Source organism: Bubalus bubalis, chromosome 14 (assembly GCF_019923935.1).
Source record: "Bubalus bubalis isolate 160015118507 breed Murrah chromosome 14, NDDB_SH_1, whole genome shotgun sequence".
NCBI classification, from domain to species: Eukaryota; Metazoa; Chordata; class Mammalia; order Artiodactyla; family Bovidae; genus Bubalus; species Bubalus bubalis.
In genome coordinates, this window is record NC_059170.1 from 13,742,548 (window position 1) to 13,765,022 (window position 22,475).

The 22,475-nt window shown below is 45.4% G+C and overlaps 1 protein-coding gene and 1 pseudogene across 2 annotated transcripts in view; one reads left to right on the top strand and one right to left on the bottom strand.

Annotated features, from left to right (window-relative positions):
* Nucleotides 1-4,581: 4,581 nt before the first annotated feature.
* Nucleotides 4,582-8,521, bottom strand: LOC102401853 (annotated as a pseudogene).
* A 5,683-nt stretch (nucleotides 8,522-14,204) lies between these two features.
* The window catches only part of ZHX3 (zinc fingers and homeoboxes 3), a 114,433-nt gene continuing 106,162 nt past the window's right edge, over nucleotides 14,205-22,475 (top strand). The window contains exon 1 of one of the 2 annotated variants that reach the window (XM_044927650.1): nucleotides 14,205-14,323. The gene's annotated coding sequence lies outside the window, so the exon portion shown is untranslated. Of the gene's footprint in view, nucleotides 14,324-14,580; nucleotides 14,745-22,475 lie in introns of those variants that run through there. The other variant, XM_044927648.1, reaches the window with a different exon arrangement.

Below are 22,475 nucleotides of genomic sequence, written 5' to 3' on the forward strand. Positions count from 1 at the left end.
AAACTAGACAAAGTCAGGGCAGTAATAAAGACCCAGCTCAGCCAAAAATAAGTAAGTAAAAAATTTGTAACAATATTGTTGAGAGATCAATTAATGATAGGCCTTGAATTATATAGGGACAGCGTCAGGGACAGCGGAAGTGGGTTGAAGTGGTGAATGAAGCCATGAATAGTGGAGAAAGAGAGTGCTAGGAGGTGGCCCATCTGGCCTTGAATATGGGGTGAAACCATGGGCACTGAGGAGCCGTTGATGGTTGTTGAGCAGGAGAGTGACACAATATTGCTAGTCACTGTACCCGTGTAAATGTTATATGCTCCATAGGGTCCTGCTTGATTATATCAACAAATCATCATCATTGGGCTTCCTAAAAGAAAAGTGGTATGTATTTCTGAGTTGAAAGCAATCACTTTTGCCTTATGCATAATTTTTTCTACCTGTTTATCATCTTTGGTGGGGCTTTCCAGGTAGTGCGAGTAAAATCCACCTGCCAATGCAGGAGACACAAGAGATGCAGGTTCAATCCTTGGATTGGGAAGATCCCCTGGAGGAGGGCACAGCAACCCATTCCAGTATTCTTACCTGGAGAACCCATGGACAGAGGAGCCTGGCGGGCTACACTCCATATGGTTGCAAAGAGTGATGTGACTGAGCACACACGCGCATGTCTCTGCCAAGCTCCCTGCTGGTGTGAAATACTGAACTCCAGATTTTAAAAATTTATTTAGGGGCAAGAGAATTAAAATTTAGGGCTTCCCTGGTGGCTTGGATGGTAAAGAATCTGCCTGCAGTGCAGGAGACCCAGGTTTGATCTCTGGGTCGGTAAGGTCCCTAGAGAAGGGAATGGCCACTCACTCCAGTATTCTTGGAGAATTCCATGGACAGAGGAGTCTGGCTGGATGACAGTCCATGGGTTCGCAAAGAGTCAGATACAACTGAGTGACAAACACTTTCTAACACAAAAGAACTAAAGAGGAAGGAGCAAGGAGAAAAGAGATGATACAGGTAGCAATGGGACAGGGTGGAAGAGAGAAGACTATCATGGATTTTCCTGGGGTCCCCACCCAGTCAGTTTTCCAAGCAGCTTGAGGAGCAGCCGGGAGTGAATGAGGGCTGCGTGCCACATATTCTGAGCTTGGTGCCACGTATTACGAGCTGGGGGCCACATATTGTGGGCTGGGGGGCCACGTGGCAGAAACAGTCCCATTGACTCATGGGACGCACAGGCTCACTGCTTCGTAAAGCTTGGTGTGAGGAGTATTTTTGTTTTTTACAGCCCAGCTGTCTGTGTAATGACTTCCTTCCCTCGGCCTTGTTCACTGAGGTGTCCCTGGGCGACCAGCTGAGTCACCACATTCCTTGCAGCTTAAAACACTGGCCCAAGCACAGGGGCCTGGCTCCTTCATGTAGGTGGGACCTTTGAAGTCTGCTGGAGAGTGCGGAAAGACAGGCTACAGAGCTCCCATCTCTCACCTGTACCTCTCCCCCAAAACATGATTTAAAGAGCAAGTGAAAATAGAAAGTCCTTTTGTTAAACACTACGGAATGGCCACAGCCTGAAAAAAAAAATTATTTATCAGCAAACATGAAGTCATATAGGACTTCCCCTATTGCCCAGCAGATAAAGAATCCACCTGCAACTCAGAAGACGTAGGAGACATGGGGTCGACCACTGGGTCAGGAAGATCCCTTGAAGGAGGAAATGGCAACCCACTCCAGTACTCTTGCCTGGGAAATCCCATGGACAGAGGAGCCTGGTGGGCTGCAGTCCAAAGGTTTGCAAAGAGTCAGACATGGCTGAGTGACTAAGCACACAGCAAATGAAGTAAATGTCAAATAGAATGCAGGGACGTGGGGAGATGAGGGGTGACCAAGAACTGACACCCCTGCCCTCTGTCCTGTTGCGGCGTGAAGGGTCCGAAATCCAAGTGAAGAGACTGGGAACTCTCATGCCCAGCTGGAATGGAATGGCAGGCAGTTTCAGTAAAAATAAGGATGCATTGGCAGAAAGTTCAGCAATCTTACTCCTTGAAATATGTTTTAAAGAAAGCTTGGTCAGGTATATAAGAAGACACGGTGGAGATCATTTATGATAGCCTTGTTCATGGCATAGGTGAGCAGGAAGCAAAAATGAGTTAGTAAACTATGATGGAGGCTGACCTTGGAATTCTGCACATCACTGAGAAACTATGTGTTACGTGTACATAAAACAGCATGGATATAGTGTTAAGTGGGGGAAATCAGTAAAAGAGATTTAAGGCATAATACTTTCCCAGTCTTATTGAGATATGACTGATGTACAGTAAACTACATGTATTTAAAGAGTACGATTTGAGTTTTGACATGTGTAAATACCCATGAAACCATTGCCGCAATCAAGCTAACGAATATATCCATCTCCTGGCAAAGTGTGGAGTAGATCTATATGTATTAAAATGAAGAGATGTTGAATACCTATTAAGATAGGAAAAAAGTTCAGCAGTGTGTGCAATATAATCCCATAGTTAAAACAAAAAATGTGTAGATACCCTGAAAAATCTGGAGTGATATATACCAAAATAAACTGTATTTGTTATTGTTGTGTAGTCACTTAGCCGTGTTCGACTTTTTGTGACCCCCATGGACTGTAGCCCACTAGGTTCCTCTGTCTATGTAATTTTCCAGGCAAGAATACTGGACTGGGTTGCCATTTCCTTCTCCAGGAGATCGAACCTAGGGATCTAACCTGGGTCTTCTGCACTGTCAATCAGTTCAGTTCAGTTCAGTCGCTCAGTTGTGTCCGACTCTTTGCTACCCCATGAATCGCAGCACGCCAGGCCTCCCTGTCCATCACCATCTCCCGGAGTTCAGTCAAACTCATATCCATCGAGTCAGTGATGCCATCCAGCCATCTCATCCTCTGTCGTCCCCTTCTCCTCCTGCCCCCAATCCCTCCCAGCATCAGAGTCTTTTCCAATGAGTCAACTCTTCACATGAGGTGGCCAAAGTACTGGGGTTTCACCTTTAGCATCATTCCTTCCAAAGAAATCCCAGGGCTGATCTCCTTTAGAATGGACTGGTTGGATCTCCTTGCAGTCCAAGGGACTCTCAAGAGTCTTCTCCAACACCACAGTTCAAAAGCATCAATTCTTCGGCATTCACCTTTCTTCACAGTCCAACTCTCACATCCATACATGACCACTGGAAAAACCATAGCCTTGACTAGACGGACCTTTGTTGGCAAAGTAATGTCTCTGCTTTTGAATATGCTGTCTAGGTTGGTCATAACTTTCCTTCCAAGGAGTAAGCATCTTTTAATTTCATGGCTGCGGTCACCATCTGCAGTGATTTTGGAGCCCCCCAAACTAAAGTCTGACACTATTTCCACTGTTTCCCCATCTATTTCCCATAAAGTGATGGGACAGGATGCCATGATCTTCATTTTCTGAATGTTGAGCTTTAAACCAACTTTTTCACGTATGCAGATTCTTTACTGTCTGAGCCACCAGGGCAGCCCCTGGTGGTTATTATAGGTTTTATATAAAGGTCACCACTAAGTGTGTGTTCTTTGGTGTCTGGCTTCTTTCACTCCATGTGATTTGTTAGAGTCTTCCATGTTGTTGTGTGAAGCTGTAGTTCATTCACTTTTAGCACAGCATATAGCAGCATTCCATTGGGTGAATATACCAAAATTTATTTACCCCTTCAACTACTAATTGACATTTGGGTCTTTTCCAATTTAGGGCTACTACAAATAATGCTGCTGGGAGCATTTTGGTACATGTCTGCTGCTCTGCCTTAGCATGTATTACAGTACGGTTCCAAGTCATTTACATCTATAATCTTGTTATTTCTCTTCTATTTGGCCTACCTGGATTTTGCTCCTGTTTTCATTTTTTTTCTCCTTTTGGATCAGCCAAGTGTTTTTGATGATTGCATTTTATCTTCTGTATTAGATTTTTTAAAGTGTGTTAAAACATATATAACCCCAAATTTACCATTATAAGTGTGTTTCAATGTGCAGTTCACTAGTTTTAAGTACATTCACATTTTTGTGCAGCCAACCTCCAGAACCATTTTAATCTTGCAAAACTGATATGCTCTGTCCATTATGCAATGGTTGCCCATTCATTCCTTTGCTGCTTCCCTAGCAACCACCATTCTACTTCCTATCACTGTGTATTTTACCATTCTTGGTATTTCATATAAACAGAGTCATGTAGTATTTGTCTTTTTGTGACTGACTTATTTTCTTTTTTTAAAAAAGTTATTTTTGACTGTGCTGGGTCTTTGTTGCTGCATGAGCTTTTCTCTGGCTCACTGCATCATTGACTCAATGGACATGAGTTTTGAGCAAACTCTGGGAGACAGTGAAGGACAAGGAAGCCTGGCATCCTGCAGTCCATGGTGTCGCAAAGAGTCAGATATGACTAAGCAACTGAACAACAAATCATGGAAGCCAAATAATAATTACAATTATTTATTGTATCATTATGCACATTGATGGAAAGCATTATAGACAGAAGAGTTTCTTTCCCACCATAAGATTATTTACATCCATTTATTTAGCTAGGAACACTAGCTTGAAGAGGTACTGGTATATTCTATTTGAAATTATTTCTCTAGAGCAAACCATTGTCTTACAGTTGGAGCATGTTGAAGAAATTGTTTTCTCACAAGCTTTTTTTTATTCTTTTGAGTCTCAATCACTGAGTTCAAGGGACTTTGAGAGAATCCTGGTGTCCTGAATGTCCTGATGAATACGCTGAAGTCAAGCATTGTATTTGTATTCTGATAATATTCTTAGATCCATACAAGTGTTGGTTTGTGGAGCTCATATTTCTCCCACCAGTACTATGACATTTGAAGAACATTTGTTGTGAAAGTTTGACACCAATTTTCACACCGCTGTGCTTCCTGTCCCATTTTCATCCTTGATTGTTCTTTTGCTCTTGTTCACCTGTCTGCTGCTGCCTGAGAACTTGTTTGGTTGACAGACTACAATTTCTTCTTGCCATGCATTGGTATTTTCCTGCCAGGTATCTAAGTCACCTGATTCAGGAGACTGGTGAATAAAAGGCATATGGTGTGTAGCTGCTAATCTGTTAGAGAAACCTGTGCTGCCCACTGGGATGCCAAAGTCTAACGGTTATGTCTTCTTAATGATTTCCTGAGTTTTCTTTTTAGTCGATGTCATGTCCTTAAAATAGTCAGAGTCCAGTTATTCTGAAGCTTTTTGCTGTGTTGTCACATTCCCATTTCCTCCTTCAGTCTTTACACACCTGTGGGTGCATCTTCATCCCAGAACCCTTCCACATCTGTCTGCTAAGGAGCTGATGAATAATCAACTCTAGTTGGCAAGTTATTTGATCTCCCCTTAATTTCTGTCCTCTGCCAGATCTACATTCTAATCTCTTTAGGAATGAGAATACTGTTGTTGGGTGGGTTTGTACTTTAAATAATCAAAACTGTGATGATGGCCCTGGTGGGGATCAAAACTGGACCCTTCCTCTTCCCATCTTCCCAGCAGAGGCTCTGGTCAAATTACTCTTTAATTAATATATTAAACCAATTTGATATGTCTTGGTTTTTTATGGTTTCATTGTGATGTGTCTAGATGGAGATTGATTTTTATTTATCCTGATTTGAACTTTTAAAAATTTATTTAATTTGAGGAGAATTGGCTTACACCTATTTCTGCTTTATTGACTATGCCAAAGCCTTTGACTGTGTGGATCACAATAAACTGTGGAAAATTCTGAAAGAGATGGGAATACCAGACCACCTGACCTGCCTCTTGAGAAATTTGTATGCAGGTCAGGAAGCAACAGTTAGAACTGGACATGGAACAACAGACTGGTTCCAAACAGGAAAAGGAGTACGTCAAGGCTGTATATTGTCACCCTGATTATTTAACTTACATGCAGAGTACATCATGAGAAACACTGGACTGGAAGAAGCACAAGCTGGAATTAAGATTGCTGGGAGAAATATCAATAACCTCAGATATGCAGATGACACCACTCTTATGGCAGAAAGTGAAGAGGAACTCAAAAGCCTCTTGATGAAAGTGAAAGTGGAGAGTGAAAAAGTTGGCTTAAAGCTCAACATTCAGAAAACGAAGATCATGGCATCCGGTCCCATCACTTCATGGGAAATAGATGGGGAAACAGTGGAAACAGTGTCAGACTTTATTTTTCTGGGCTCCAAAATCACTGCAGATGGTGACTACAGCCATGAAATTAAAAGACGCTTACTCCTTGGAAGGAAAGTTATGACCAACCTAGATAGCATGTTCAAAAGCAGAGACATTACTTTGCCAACAAAGGTTCGTCTAGTCAAGGCTATGGTTTTACCTGTGGTCATGTATGGATGTGAGAGTTGGACTGTGAAGAAGGCTGAGCACCGAAGAATTGATGCCTTTGAACTGTGGTGTTGGAGAAGACTCTTGAGAGTCCCTTGGACTGCAAGGAGATCCAACCAGTCCATTCTGAAGGAGATCAGCCCTGGGATTTCTTTGGAAGGAATGATGCTAAAGCTGAAACTCCAGTACTTTGGCCACCTCATGCGAAGAGTTGACTCATTGGAAAAGACTCTGATGCTGGGAGGGATTGGGGGCAAGAGGAGAAGGGGATGACAGAGGATGAGATGGCTGGATGGCATCACTGACTCGATGGACGTGAGTCTGGGTGAACTCCGGGAGTTGGTGATGGACAGGGAGGCCTGGCGTGCTGTGATTCATGGGGTCGCAAAGAGTCGGACACGACTGAGTGACTGATCTGATCTGATGATATCAGATATCATATCTTATATCTTTCATAAGTTCTAGAGAATCCTCAGACACTATCTTTTCAAATATTGCTTCTATCTCATCCTTTCTCTTTTTCCTGTAGAAACAATCTTAAGGTTAGAACGATGTAAATTTTTTCCAAAGAGCTTAAAAAAAATTTTTTTTTTACTAACCCCTTGAAGTGCTAACAGTTCAGGATCCCCTTAATCTCTATTCAGAGTTTCACATTATGTAGACAACTCAGATGACTTGAAGCCAGGCTGCATCTGTGTAAGGAATGGATGACTTCCAGTTCACATCTTAAAGTTCTTCAGGATCCTAGGCTAAAGAGTTCTGTTGGCTGGGAACTTGCATATCACACTGAGGAGTCTAAGAAGGGGTGGGCAGTTGTGGATTTGTCAAGTCTGATTGATCAGAGGCAGCATTTTGTTACTATTTTTTAATTGAAGTATAGCTGATTTACAATGTGTTAATTTCTGCTGTACAGTAAAGTGATTCAGTTGTACATATACATATGTACGTTCTTTTTAAAAAATATTGTCTTCCATTATGGTTTATCATAGGATATTGACTATCCTTTGATATACAGCAGGACCTTGCTGTTTATCCAGTCTATGTTTAAAAGCTTTCATCTGCTAACCCAGCCTCCCATTCCGTCCCTCTCCTAGGTCCTCCCCCTTGGCAGCCGCCAGTCTGCTCTCTGTGTCTGCTTTTCTATTTCTGTCTCATAGGTTCATTTGTGTCGTATTTTAGATTCTACAGATAAGTGATATCATATATAGTATTTGTCTTTCTGACTTAACATCACTTAGTATGATCATCTCTAGTTGCATCCATGTTGCTGCAAATGGCATTGTATCATTCTTTTTTATGGCCGAGTAGTATTCTGTTGTACATATGCACCACATCTTCTTTATCCATTCCTCTCTTGATGGATATTCAGGTTGTTTCCATGTCAGACTATTGTGAATAGTGCTGCGATGAACATAGGGGTGCATGCATCTTTTCAAATAATAGTTTTGTCTGGAGGTATGCCCAGGAGTGGGATTGCTCCATCATATGGTAATTCTATTTTTAGTTTTCTGAGGAACTTCCATACTGTTCTCCACAGTGGCTGTACCAACTTACATTAATGGGCAGCTTGTTGAATTCTAGTGCTGTGGCCCATTGTGGGAAAAGGAGGAAGGCAGGCTGGGCTAGATTGCTGCTGCTGCTGCTGCTAAGTCGCTTCAGTCCTGTCCGACTCTGTGCAACCCCATAGATGGCAGCCCACCAGGCTTCCCGTCCCTGGGATTCTCCAGGCAAGAACAGTGGAGTGGGTTGCCATTTCCTTCTCCAATGCATGAAAGTGAAAAGTGAAAGTGAAGTCGCTCAGTCGTGTCCGACTCTTAGAGACCCCATGGACTGCAGCCTACCAAGCTCCTCCGTCCATGGGATTTTCTAGGCAAAAGTACTGGAGTGGGGTGCCATTGCCTTCTCCGGGGCTAGACTAGGGCTAGGGAAACACAACCAGCCACAGAGATGGGTGGTCATGGCCAAGGTAGACTAATGCACAGGGTCTATCAGGTGAGGAGGGGAGGCGAGAAGCCAGGACTGTAGAAAAGATGCAGATGTGACTAGGGTGGCTCTGAATGTGAGGCCTCTGTTCACCGGGGCCAGAAGCAGAAGCAAGTTCTCTTCCCTGATTCTGGGCAGCTTGGCTGGCCAGTGTCTCCTCCAGGCCAACCAGCAGCTGGGCACTCTGGACAGCTTCATTATTGTTCTGTCTACATCCACTGTGAGCCCGCCATTCTGAACTGCACCCAGCAGGTTGTCCCTGAACCTTTATTGAAGGGTTCCTAGAATGCAGCTCAAATTATTACCAGCACCTTCAAGGCCCTGCATGATCTGGCTGGCCCCTGTCCACCTCTGCAGCCTGACCTCCCTCTATTTGCCTCACTATCCATGTGCCTTCTTCCTCTTTGTTTAAACCTCCATGTACCCTGGATGGCTTCAGGGTCTATGCATGAGTCCTCTACAGGGAGCACTCCTCTCCCATATTTTCCTACTGTGATGGGCTAAATGTGTATGTACCTGCAAAATTCATACGTCTAAGCCCTGACTCCCAGTGTGGCAATACTGGGAGTAAGGAAATAATTAAAGTTGAATGAGATCATGTGAGTGGGATCCTGATCCACGACGGTTAGTGTCCTTATAAGAAGAGATACCAGAAATTTCATTCTCCTCTCTCCATGCTCATATATGAGGACACAGCAATAAAGAAGCCACGTTCTAGTCAGGAAGAGAGTCCTCACCAGAAACTGCATGTGATGGAAACTTGATCTTGGAATTCCAGCCTCAAGAATTTGAAGAATATTACTTTCTGCTGTTTTAAGTCATCTGATCAAAGGTATTTTGTTATGGCAGCCCAAGCACACTAATACATCCAGTTTAATTAGATCTCATATTTCCCTAAACATTTTCTTTCTTTTTTTTTTTTTTTTTGCCATATTGGGTCTTAGTTGCTGGGCGAAGGTTGCCCTGGGCATATGGGACCTTAGTTCTCCAAACAGAGATCAAAACCACATACACTGCATTGGCAGGGGGATTCTTAACCACTGGACCACCAGGGAACTCTCCCTCTAAGCATCTTTGATCCAAAGTCTCCTATTTCTGGGATCTTGTGGTACGAGGCACCAGGTAAGACTTCTACTTTGGATTATTTGATCAACGTCTGCCTGACATACTAGACTGTAAATTCCATGAAGGTTTCTGGTTTTATTCAAAGCTACACACCCAGAACCCAGTACACAGCCAGATACATAGTAGGTACACAATACATATTTACTGGGAAAGAGAATGGTGGGGGGAACAGACAGTGCCTCGGGTTGGGAGCATTTTATGGACATTCAAGTTCATCTCTGGTCCAGGAGCACCCCTTTAGCCCTCTCTACTGACAAAGCCTAACATTGTGCCACTGACAAAAGAGACATGTTAGCAAAATTCAGCTCCAGCATCACAAAGCATGGCAAGGAAGGATGGATTGCAAGGAAGGATGGATTTAGAGCAGAGAGACAACAAATTAGCACCACTGGATTCAGAACTCTTACTTAAAATGATGGATGGGACTTTGTTTTTAACTTTTGAGTTCTCATCACGCATCAGACACCATGTTAATAGCAACATGTGGATTATCTCATCCAATTCTCACAAAAACATTAGGGGGTTAAGTCAGTTACTCGAGCTCATACAGCAAGTTAAGTGGGGAAGACAGGATTCAAATTCAGGAGTTCTGGGTTTAAATCCTACTTACTTACACACTACACTAACTGCCTCTGGGGGATGGGAATGCCTCTGGGATGTTTAAATTCCAGACTTTTTAAAGGCAAGATAAGGATTAACCATGAAATGAGCTATGAGGCTTCCCTGGTGGTCCAGTGGTTAAGAATCCTCCTTGCAATGCAGGGGACACTGGTTCGATTCCTGGTCCAGGAAGATCCCACCTGCGACAGGGCAAATAAGCCCGTGCACCACAACTACTGAGCCTGTGCTCCACAGTAAGAGGAGCCACTGCAAAGAGAAGCTCGTGCACTGCAGCGGGAGAGCAGCCCCTGCTCACATGGCTAAAGAAACCCCACATGCAGCAATGAAGACCCAGGACAACTAAAGATAAATAAATAGAATTTTTTTTTAAAGAAATGAACCATGTATTGTTGATTAAACTAAAGGGGTCTCTCACTACCCTGGTTCCATAGAATTCTCTTCCTTCTAATCCTCAGTTCATGGCTAGTTACTGCCTTCTCTGTGCTCTGAGGCACTGTGATAACCTCATTCTTGACAAGGAGCCGGCATAGAAATCGAGGAGAATGTTTTACCTTCTCTTCCTGCAATTGTTTACAGCTCAGACGCTTGTGATTCTATGGCACTGGCTCCTGCTCAGAGCTGTGCAGTGAATATAGCATTCAAATAGCCATCGTTAGAAAGCTTTTGGTTTCAACTAATTAAAAAAACATCCAGCTCAAGTTAGAATCAATAATAGAGGGAATGCATTGATTTATGTGACCTGATTGGTAAGTGGGATTCAGGTGAGCTTTGGTTGGCATTTCAACACTCTTTTCTCTTCAGTTCTTTCCACGTTTCCTGATTTCATGGGTTGGCTTCATCTTTAGCCTGGCTCTTCTCATTGTACCAGAATAGCTGAAATGGTTCCTTACTGACATCCAGGGAGGGAGTGAAGGCTTTTACCCAATTGTTGTGAAGAGGTAAATATTGAGTACTGATAGATGTAATCCTGGATAAAAGGTCTGTCTTTGCAGCAATCAGTACAAGGTATATTGTGTGATGGACTGTAGTCCGTCAGGCTCCTCTGTCCATGGGGATTTTCCAGGCAAGATTACTGGAGTGGGTTGCCATTTCCTTCTCCAGGGAATCTTCTCAACCCAGGGATTGAACACATGTCCCTTGAATACTCCTATATTGGCAGGCGGGGTTTTTTTTTTTTACCACTAACACCACCTGGGAAGACCAACAGTCAATTGAATTGAAGCTCTACACTTGCATGTGGGAGATGGGGGTCCAGCCCACCCAAATTGCCTCAGGGCTATACCATGGGAAGTGGGGTATACTGGATGTTAGGAAGATGCATCTGTCAGGATAGGCTAGGTTTTGCTTTGGTAACACACAAGCTCTGGCCTTGCTTTTCAAACAGCAAAGGTTTGTTTCTTGCTTATACTGTATGTCTGCTTGGGTCATTATGCTGTGTTTTCTCACTCCAGGACCCGGACTGATGGAGCTGTCACCTCAAGTGTGGTCTATGGCTGTGGCTGAGGGAAAGAAAGCATAAAAAATTGCTTTCTAGCTCTTAAAGTTTGGGCTGAGAGTGATGTGCTTCTACTTGCAATGTAGGGACCAACACAAGTCCCATGGCCACTCCTGACTCCAAGCTGTGAGGAAGTATAACCCTATCATGTGCCTGGGAAACAAACCAGAATTATCTGGTGACGTTAATGTCAACTAACACAAAGGGCTTACGGAGACCACCCCAGCTTTTCTCTACTTTTTATTGGGAAAAAAACTTTGATTGCTACATTTTTAAAAAAAGAGGCCTTCATACTGTGCAGAAATCAGGTGTTTTCCTGATTTCTGATCAAATGTCTCTCAGTTATTTTGCCATTAAGCAGAATCAATGGATCTGTGAGGGACTTCCCTTAAGATACCTCAACTCAAAATAATGCCCTTTTTGTGGTCTTGATCAACACAAGTGGATTCCTAGTGAAACTCATGACTTGTAAGCCGACCCTGATTGTTCTGGGGGAGGGGGACACCCGACTGAAACTAGGCCAGTTAGGGCCTCTTTTCTGGGATTTTGGAATTGGAATGATCAGGGATTTTTCATGTCTCTCTGGATCATTGGAAGTGGTTGGGAGATAGATTTCCCATTGGAAGCAGAGGAAACAAGTTTGCAAGGAGAGTCTTACTGGCAACTCTTGCTATGCTTCCATTTCATCCAAAAGCCCAGCTGGGTTCTTGCTGCTGGCCTAAGAATCCATTCCCACCTCCCCCTGTCCCCACTTCCAAAAGCTTTAAGGTCAATTCCCCTCTTGTTTTTCTTAAACTGGGTTCATGGGTTACTGGTAACTTGTAGTCAGAAAACTCCTAATCGATACATGTTCTTTGCCTCTGAAACTGGACACAAAGAAGTCCACAGGCGTAGCCCATTCCAGTAAAATAGAGGTCAGGTTGTAGTTCTATTGCATCAGCTGTATTTCTGACAACTTTTCTGCTTGAGATAGTTCATCCAAATGTGAGTGCAGGTGACATTCTTATATGGATCACCTGGAATTCACTTAAAACTTTTTTTTTTTTAAGGAAAATGATTTGTCTCCTTGGGTAAACATTATTTGCCACATACCTCCCAACACAGATATTAAGTGCACACTATTTCCTCTGCCTAAGGTCCTGTCCTCTTCAACTCTATAGACCCAGCCTCAGTGTCCCCTCTGGGAAGCCTTTCCATGTTCTCCTATATAGAACAAATGATGTTCTCTTTGCTTTCCAAAGCAGTTGACACATACATCTAGTGTTACATATTTTCTTCCAGAAGTATTTCTTTCCACATCTGGTTCCTCTGAAATATCAAGTTCCTCGATGATTGGGAGAGTGCCTTGTTTATCTGCATCCCACAGTATTGGGTTGGAATAGATGCTCAGAAAAGTTTGCTGACTAAATGGGAGTTTTAAATGAGAGGACCATACCCCACGTACAGTCATCTCTCAGTATCTGTGGGGGGCTGGTTCCAGCATCTGTTGCAGATACCAATATCCGTGGATGCTCAAGCCCCATAGTTGGCCCTCCATACCTCTGGTTCTGCATCCTGGGATTCAACCAGCCATGGATCGTGTAATACGGTGGTTTGTCAGCTTTGTTTACTGAACACCAGGCACTGTGCAGAAAGCTGCCCGTGTGCTGTCATTTAATCCTTTCAGTCATTTCTACTGGCTTGATTATTGATATTTTCATTGCTCTTTTATGGATGAGAGATTAAATAGCAAAGTCACTCAGCCAATTATTAATCTGCCATATATGGCAGATGTGAGATTCCAACTCTGGTATGTCATACTGAGAGTGCTCGCTGCTTATTGACCCCTAGATTCTAAAGGTGGGGACCACTTTCTGAGCATATTTGTTACAGACTTGGGACTCCATAACAAAAAAGGTGCCTGGAACGTGTGAAAAAAACTCAGAAAAGGGGTCACCTTTACCCCAGGTGTCACAGGTTACACAACAGAAGCTGTGAAAAAAGAGCTTTACTATACCTGAGGGGGCTAACTGATGTGCTTGAAAGTTCTCAATTGAAGATTTAACGGAAAGCAGTCATCAGAAGTCGTCCTTCTTGTTAACAAACAGAGGAGAGGAAAAAAAACTGCGGTAAAGTTTTTGTGGGATAAAAGGAAAACTAACTCCCAGGCGATGCTTGTGGGGAAATACTGGACTGAGAAGAGAGCGGCGGGGCAAGGGTCAGGGTTCCCAATCCAGCTAGCATCCTTTTCAAAGTGCAGCCTGGCGTGGCCTTTCTTTGGTGGTTCTCTAGAAAGCCCAGGACACGGAGTACAAAAGCCAGGAACCTCCGGGGATGGAGCATCCGCCCCCGGTCCCCCCTCCTTCCCTGCCGGGCTTAGCCTCCGCGCCGAGAAAAGCGGGAGCGACGCCCGCGCATGCGCCCAGGGTAAGGGCCTCTCTGCGACGTCAGGGGGCTTGCGCCCGCACGAAAGCCCCGCCCCTCCAGGCGCCAGAGGCGACCTGGGCGGGGGGCCTCGGGCCACGCCCCCAGCCGAGCCGAGAGGGGCCGAGCGGAGCCGAGCGCCTCCGAGTGCGGCCGGGCCGAGCCGAGCGGCCCGGAGTCGGTTGGTGCAGCTGCGTCCCCGCCGCCCAGCCGTCCGCGGCTCCGGCGTCGCCGCCGCCTCCGCCTCCGCGCGGTCTGCGCCGGCCGGCCAGCCGGCCGCCCGCCAGCCGGGAGGGAGGCCTGGAGCGCGCGGAGAGCGGCCCGGCCGCGGGCGCCGCCGCCGCCACCGCTGCCAGGTGAGCGCCCGCCTCGGCCCTCCGACCCCGTATGCCCCCGCGGCTGTCAGCCCCCGTGTGTGTGTGTGTCTCCCCGCCTGTCAGCGCCCCGTGTCTGCGCGCGCTCCTCCCGCCACGCCTGGCCCCCGGCCCGGCCCGCAGCGTCGCCACCCCCGCCCGCTGCCCCGGCTCTTTCTGTCAGCCGCCAGCACCCGCTGGCCGGGAGGCTCCGCCCCTTCCCCCCGAGGCCCCGCCCCCGCCCCATCTGTCATCACCCCCCCCCCCCCCCCACCAGCTCGGTCCCGGCTCGGTCGCCCTGCAGGCGTGAGGGTGCCGCTGCTCCCTGGGGGTCCGAGCAGCCCCCCGTGGCCACACGGCTGCAGCTGGAGGATCGCGGCAGGGCGTTGGGGGTGTCCGTAGATACCCGCCGGACCATGCGAGGGTGCGTGTCGGTGTGAAAGCCGGGTGTGAGCGCTGTGTGTGCGCCCTGTAGCCGGGAGGGGAGCGCGGCGGGGTGGGTGGGGGGCGGCCTGACCGACGTGGGGCGGGAGATGCCAGGCGACCGAGAGCCACTTGCCCCAGCGCCCGCGGATCCGCTGCGTTCTGCGGGGACTGGGCAACGCCGGGCCTCTGGTCCGCTCTGCCAGGGAGGCAGCTGGACCGGGACTCGAGCCACTTGGGGTTACAGTAGACTCCTCCCTCCTGGGACCACCCCCACCCCCCGACTTGCCCACGCGAAGGCAGCGGAGCTGGGCTCGGGCACCCCGGATGCCGCGAGGGGCACGTGAGCGGAGTTTGGGGGCTTGTGAAACCCTGCGGGTTAGGGATTTCCATTCAGAGACGCTTGTCGGAAGTGATTGAGGGGTGGGTGGGATGTGGAGCTTAGGTGGAAAGTGTTTTGAGAGCTTGAGTCATTTTGAGTTGCGTGGTTTGCATTTCTGAGCAGTGATTGCCCTGGGCTTGTGCCCTGTGAGAAACTGTTATGTGATGTAGGGTTTGGGGGGGGGGCGGTGCTCGTGTAGACGAGAAGGGAGGGCACACTTTTCTGTTTTTATCTGTGTCATGTGGACGTATAGTATATTTATTCATGAGACCTTCGTACAGCCTCAGTTTTAAAAAGGGTTACAATAGTTTCCATTTACCGATTCTCTTGTATGCTGTTATTTTGATGTGCTTTATTTGCAGTAACTTCGAATTGCGATATTTCAAAACTAAGAGAAAACGCGTCCTAAAACAATTGGTATTTTGCCGGATAATTCTCAACCACGGGGAAAGAGCCAAGAGCGCACTTCATTAGCTGGAACAACTTATTCGGGCTTAATTTGTTTCTAAGAGACACACAGTGGAAAAATCCAGAAGCGGCATAGTAGTAGAAGAGTGTTAGGAAATTAATGAAAAGAACCCTTCTATTGCTGCCTTGGAAAGATGGTATCAAAGTTGCTGTAGAGCACAGTGCTTCTATGTAATGATAAACATATTAACCAAGTTGGTTTTGTGACCTTGCTATGTGGCGTGGGGCTTGATTGGTGTAGTGCTTTGTAACAGGGAAACATTGCATGGGAAGCAGGGTAATTTGGGGAGAAAATGGTCCTCTTTTTTGGGTCATATTTAAGTAAGATTTCAGACCAGGGCATTCTGCTGGTGGAGGTGAGTTTTAAAATTTTCTACGATGACATCAAAAATTACAAAAGTAACTCATGTTTAAGGCAGAAAACTAGAAGGAAAAAAAAAAAAAAAAACTAAGAAAATCTTAAGAAAAAAGCCATCATCCCACAAACCATAGTAAACCACCCTTTCCTATTTATCCCTTTAGTCTTTTGTTCCCATATGTAAGTATGTTTTTTCTTACAGAAATGCTACTGTACTGTAAAATTGTGTTATGGTCTGCTTGTTAGCACTTACAAATAGATTGTCAGCAGTATGTCTTGTTTTTGTAAGAACTTGTTCCTTTTCTGATGCTTTTAAAAAAGAGGTTAGAATCTTTGCTTAGAGTGCTCCAACAGCTTCCCACCTTAAAGTAAAATCTGAAGTCCCTGCCACGGCCTTTGAGGCTGCCTCCCTGTCCTCACTTCCAGCCTTGCCGGACAGATCTCTTTGCTGTTGCCTAAAAACTTCAAGCAAACACCAGCCTCAGTGCCTTTGCATTTGCTGTTGTGTCGGCTTGGAACCCTGTTCCCTGGATACCCTGGTTCTTGCCTCAGGTCTCTGCTCCAGTATAACCTTTTAGTGCCTTTCCCTGACCACTCTGTGGAAGACCCACCTCATCTCCCTGTCCTCCTTAATCAACCTTACTTTTTTTTCATGGTTCTTACCACTACTTGGTAAATACCAATTTATTTGTTGGTCTACTGTCTCTTTCCCCCCATTAATCTGTAAGTGTGAGGTTTTTTTCGCTGATATATCTTCAGAGCCCAGAACCTGACACATAATGGGTGCTTAATCAGTATTTGCTGAATGAACGAATGAATGGATGCTCGTTACCCATCCATTCATGAGACCTTCCTGGAAGCCTCCTAGGCTCTTAGATAGCCATATCATGAAGTGGGATAACAATCCTTTAAAAGTTAGGATAGGCCTCTCCTTTCCCTGGGTCGGGAAGATCCCCTAGAGAAGGAAATGGCAACCCACTCCAGTACTCTTGCCTGGAAAATCCCAAGAACGGAGAAGCCTGGTTGGGCTACAGTCCATGGGGTCGCAAAGAGTCGGACACGACTGAGCGACTTCACTCACTCACTTACATATCTGAGGTGAAGAATTTCATGGTGTGAGGCTTATGGTCTTAAAAAGAATCACAGTCTTGATTTAACTTGCACAATTGAGGGAAGGAAGAGTTTTGGCCACTGTTACTGACTTTTCTTCTTATGCACTGGAAATCTTTGAAACATTTCAAGTATTCCAGTGGTGTTGACAGCTATGATTTTGGTTTGATGGTTCTTAGTGATAGTTTTAGCCTCAAGAGCATAATGAGTTTTTTGTATCAACAGATACCCAGAGATTATAGCTTTATTTCATTTTCACCTGAGGAGTAGCTGGCAATTCTATCCTTTTCAACTCCCTGCTTATCAGTTTTTGGATGGTCTAGCAGGTAACTTAAGGTTTTTTTTTAAAAAAAAAAACATTTAAAAATAAGTCCTTGATCTCTTGAGCCTTTTACATTTTTCATTTGACTCTTGAACCGTTTGAAAGTACCAGTTTCATCTTTCAGGACAAAATGATATCTGTAGTAACACATACAGTTGCATTTGCATTATAAGGAAGGGGAAATTCATATATTGAGGCAGAATTTTTACAGTGTCAGTGAATTTCAAGCAGGCAATCTTTAATTTTAATGAGTTTTTGAAAAGAATCCTTGCTTTTCCTCTAAAGGAAAAGAATTCCTTTGAACACAATCCAAACCGTCAAAAAGGTTTTTTTCTGATGCTTCAGATATATTTGGGGGAAGAAATCGTAAATGAAAAATTTTGTTCTTTTAAAGGAAGGCCTGAAGGGAATGTGTTAAGAATGTATTTGTATTTGTTCCACAGGTGTTTATTAAGCACGTCGTTGGGGCAGCTGTACAAGCACATTGTATGGGCTGCATTCCCACGTTTAGTTTTAGATTACCTGCCTGATTTGTTATTATTTATTCCCTTCTTTCACTCGGCTACCTCCCTTCTCTCATCAGATTCTCTTCCTAAGTGATCTCATCCGTTCCCAGGACTTTATTACCCTCTGGATGCAGATGACTGCCTCAGTTACACCTCCCGCCCAGACCTTTCTTTGGTTCTAGATTTACAGTTTTAACTCCTGCCTCCCTTCTCTCTCTCTCCTTGCAGACTCAGAATGATCTCAAACTTCACATGCCCACAATTGATCACTCAGTCTCTCCCTCTCAAGCTTCCAGATTTGTGTCCCTCATTCTCGATCCCTGTGCCCTCTCTTCTCCTGCCTTCTCCTGCCCCCAGCCTCCCTTTAGTCAGCACTGTCCATCCATTCATTGTTTAGCCCTCCGAGAGTCGACCTGGATTTTCCCCCATTCCTCAGCCGACATCTAGTCTATCAGTGTGGGCCGTGGGCCTGCCCGCCCTCCCCTCCGTCCTCCTCATCCGGCTACCGTCCTCTCTCAGCTGGGTGACTGCCCCTGCCTGCCGCCTGGTCTCCCAGCTTCCACTCTTGCCTTCTCTAACCCATTCTCCCCCTGCAGCCAGCGAGCCTATCAGACCTTGTCCCCTCGAGCGTCCTCTGCCCATTTTGAGGCCTCTCACCGCCCTGAGATCCACGTCCACACTCGGGTGCCAGCCTCTGCCCCTTCTCCACCCTCCACTCCTCGCTTGCCATGCTCCTGTAAGGTGGAAGTACTGTCGGATCTGCTCAGAGCCAAGTTCTTCTCTTCCGTGTAGCACTTCCCTCTGCCTGGCACTGGTCCCCAGACTCTTCTAGGAGAAGGGCCTTCTCCGACATCTGGGCTCAGCGAAAATGTCCCTTCTCAGAGGAGTCCCTTCCCTGATCACCCTTTTACAGCAGCTGCCTCCTCATTGTCCCCCTCTCAGTACACATGCATTTCCTGCTTAGCATGTCACCAGAATTCCAGGTATTTAACCCAGATGTTTGTTTTCTTCTTTATGGTCCATTCCCCCAATAGACTGCAAGACCAAGAGGGCAGGGACAGCCTTGGCTTATTTATGGTCCAGTCTTGGCCCCGTCTCTGTGTAGATTCCACTAGCTACAGGTCCCGGATACCTTTTGAACGATAAAATGATTGTAACAGCCAACCTTTTTTGAAATTATGTGTCAGGTCCATGGTTAAGTGTGTTCACACATTATCTCTCAACCTCTGGGAGAGGCTACTAAGGTAGTAATGGTTATGACTTATTTTTTATTGTTGTTTTGAAACAATTGAGCTTAGAGAAGTAACTTTTGAAGTTACAAAGCTAAGAAAGTGGTGGAGCTAGAATTTGGATCTGTATGCTCTGACTGTAGAATCTTTTCTCTTATTCTTTGCTGCCCTCTGATAAGAATGTAGGAATGAATAAATAAACATTCAACATTCTATGAGATTAATATTGGGTGATTCTTCATGTTTGTGTTTCTGAGCATACATTGGAGCATAAAAAACAGTCCTTGTGTTAGGGTTGTGCATATCCTGGAAACTTATTGTCAACAAGTCCTATGCTGAAACATATAGTTTGTGTTCAGGCTGTTTTTTTTTTTTTTTTTTTTAATAAAGATTTAAAATATATTTATTTATTTATTTGGCCATGCTGGGTCTTAGTTGCAGCATGCAGGATCTAATTCCGTGACCAGGGATCAGACCCAAGACCCCTGCACTGGGAGTGCGGAGTCTTAGCCTCTAGACCACCAGGGAAGTCCCAGGCTCTGTGTTTTAATTTTACCTCTGCCACTTACTAGCTGCAAGCCCTTGGGCAAATTCCTTAACAGCTTAAGTCTGTTTTTTTGTTTTTCAGCTGTAAATGGAGAAAAATAATATCTTATCTCACAGGGTCATTATAAGTAGCATAATTATACACAAAAAGCAATTAATGTTAGCTATTAATATTATATGGAGAAAAAAAGTTAGGAAAAGACTTTTAGCCCCATTAACAAACTAGAGTTGGGTTAAGAGTGAGAGACAGACCATAATTAACAGTATTGTTTCACTGACTCTGGTTTTGAGTTTATAAAAATTATCAGGGAATTAACTCTTTGGCTTAGAATTTATAATCATTCTGTATGCAGCTTTTGTTTGTATTTAGTTAAATGCTTGTAGGTAAGAGAGTTTTGTTTTCTTCTTTTTCTTTTAGACTCCTCCCAATCTTAAGATTCTCAGGGTAGAGGGATTCTTTGAGAGGGTGGATTTTCGCCCCCCATTCACGACTGTTACAGCTTACTTCAGTAATGATTATCACCAGGGAGCTTGCTTTAAATAACCAAGCAAACAGTAGGCCCCGCACCGGCACGGATGGGCTTGGCAGCCCTTACGATGGAATATCTGGACATAGCTGTGTTTTCTGGTGGGACAGCTTATGAGCAAGTGCTAGCCTGATGACTTCCATCATTTCTGTGAAATAGAGTTTCGCTAAGAGTAAGTGGGAAGAAGTCAGAGGAAAAGCAAGGAGACTTGACATACAGTCAAGGTCAGGAAGAGGAAGAGTGAACTTGGGCCGATGCCCGTGACCTCTCGGCAGTGTGCAGGGCTCTGTTGAGGTAGGAGGCTGTGGATTGATCAGGGCACCAGTAGCATACAGCTGGCTGGTGTTAGGAGCAAACAAGACATCCAGTTGGACTGAGCCAGGGTAGAGGCCGGCTGCAGTGAGCCGCGGCAGGACAGTGTAGCGGAGGAACTACACTGTCCTCCGAGCAGGGAGTGGTCAGCATAAGCAGGAAAGGGGGTCCCAGCTGGACCTGGAGGAGAAAAGGGCCAGAGGTGTGGATAAAACCAAGCACTGGGTGTATTGGAGCCCTGGAGTGGAGAAGGACATGTGAGTGGAAGATTTCAGAGTTGGAGCAATTAATTACCGGACAGAACAGGCACCCGGGTTTTGCCACGGACATACATAGCCCAAGTGAAGTGAACTCAGTGAAGGAGGCCAAGTAACTGAGGCTTGAGAGTTGTTTGGGTCATCCCTGTGGTTATCCAAGCCATCAAAAGGCTGGCAGGACGTTTGGGGTACAGAGAAGGAAGGCATGCCACGTCTTGGGTGAATGGCGCACCAGCAATGAGAAGAGGGTTGATGGTCACCCTGGAGGAGCCTCAGAAGACTGGGGCATTTTGCCTGAGAGCAGTGGCCGAGCAGTGACCTGAAGGCTTTGTTGGTTGCGGGTCTCTCTGGAAGCAGTCAGCCTTGGCTCAGGTTCACTGTGCTTCTGAAGGCATCCTGATTCCAAGTGAGCAGCATGGGTGACATGTGGTATTGTATTTCTATACCTGGTCATGGAAATCATCTGAGGGTCTGCGTTAAAAATTCAGCTTCCAGGGCTCCACTCCAGGCCCACTGAATTAGAATTTCTAGGAGAGAGGACTAAGAATGTATATTTTAACACTCTACTCTCCACACACATACCTGGTAATTCTTTTTTTTTTTTAATTTAATTGGATAATTGCTTGACAGTGTTGTGTTGGTTTCTGCCATACATTGGCGTGAATCAGCCATAAGTATACATATGTCTCCTTCTTGAACCTGCCTCTCACTCCTCACCCCACCCCACCCCTCTAGGTTGTCACAGAGCACCTGCTTGAGCTCCCTGTGCTCTACAGCAACTTCCCGCTAGCTGTGTATGTCACATATGGTAATGTGTATAGTTTAGTGCTACTGTCTCAATTTTCCCCACTGTCTCCTCTTGTAATTCTTCATAATTAGGCAGGATTGGGAAAGGCGGCTGTAGTGGATAAGAACACGGGAGGCCAACTGCTTGGGTCTGAAGTGAGGCAGGTGAGGGCGAGCCTTAGCCCATGACTCTTAATAGCTTGCCTTTCCAGGTTTAGCTGATGGCAGAGGCTCTGAATTAAGGGACCCTCCATTAAAGTCTGTCACCCTGGCTAAAGCAAGAAGAGACAGCTGGTGATGACAGAGACAAAACTCCCTCTACAAAGTCATCCAAAGCATAGCAGTTTGGGGACACTCAGAGAGGAAACAGTCTTGTTTGCCTCCGTGGTCTCTGAATACATTAATCAATCATAATTGCTATCCTGTTCAGCAGGAATAGGTCAATTATGGTTTGATTAGTTCAGAAAGGTTGAGAAGGAAGTAATGCAGTTTAATTAGGAAGCTTCCATCCTAATCTTGCATGTTTTAGTATTTCAGTTATCAGTAATATTAACTTATGTGACACAGTTCTGTCTCTGAGGACACTGGATTTAAAAACCGTTTACTCAACGAAAAGCCAAAGACAAGAGCAGTTATTATCCCCAAGGGGCCGCGTACACGACTAGATAGTATCGTGATGCCAGAAGGCCTGCCACCCCGTGCTCCCAGCTTTTATGAAGAAAATTCTGTTTTTTTCCATGATAAGGACAGGGAATCCTACAGGAGAACAGCTGCTAGAGAGGGAACTTGGGGTTCATTATTCAAGATAATATTTCTTACCTCACAGGGTCACTGTGAGTAGCATAATTGCACTCAAAAAACCAATGTTAGCTATTAATGTTATATAGAGAAAAAAAGACGACCTTTAGCCCCGTCAACAAATTAGGGTT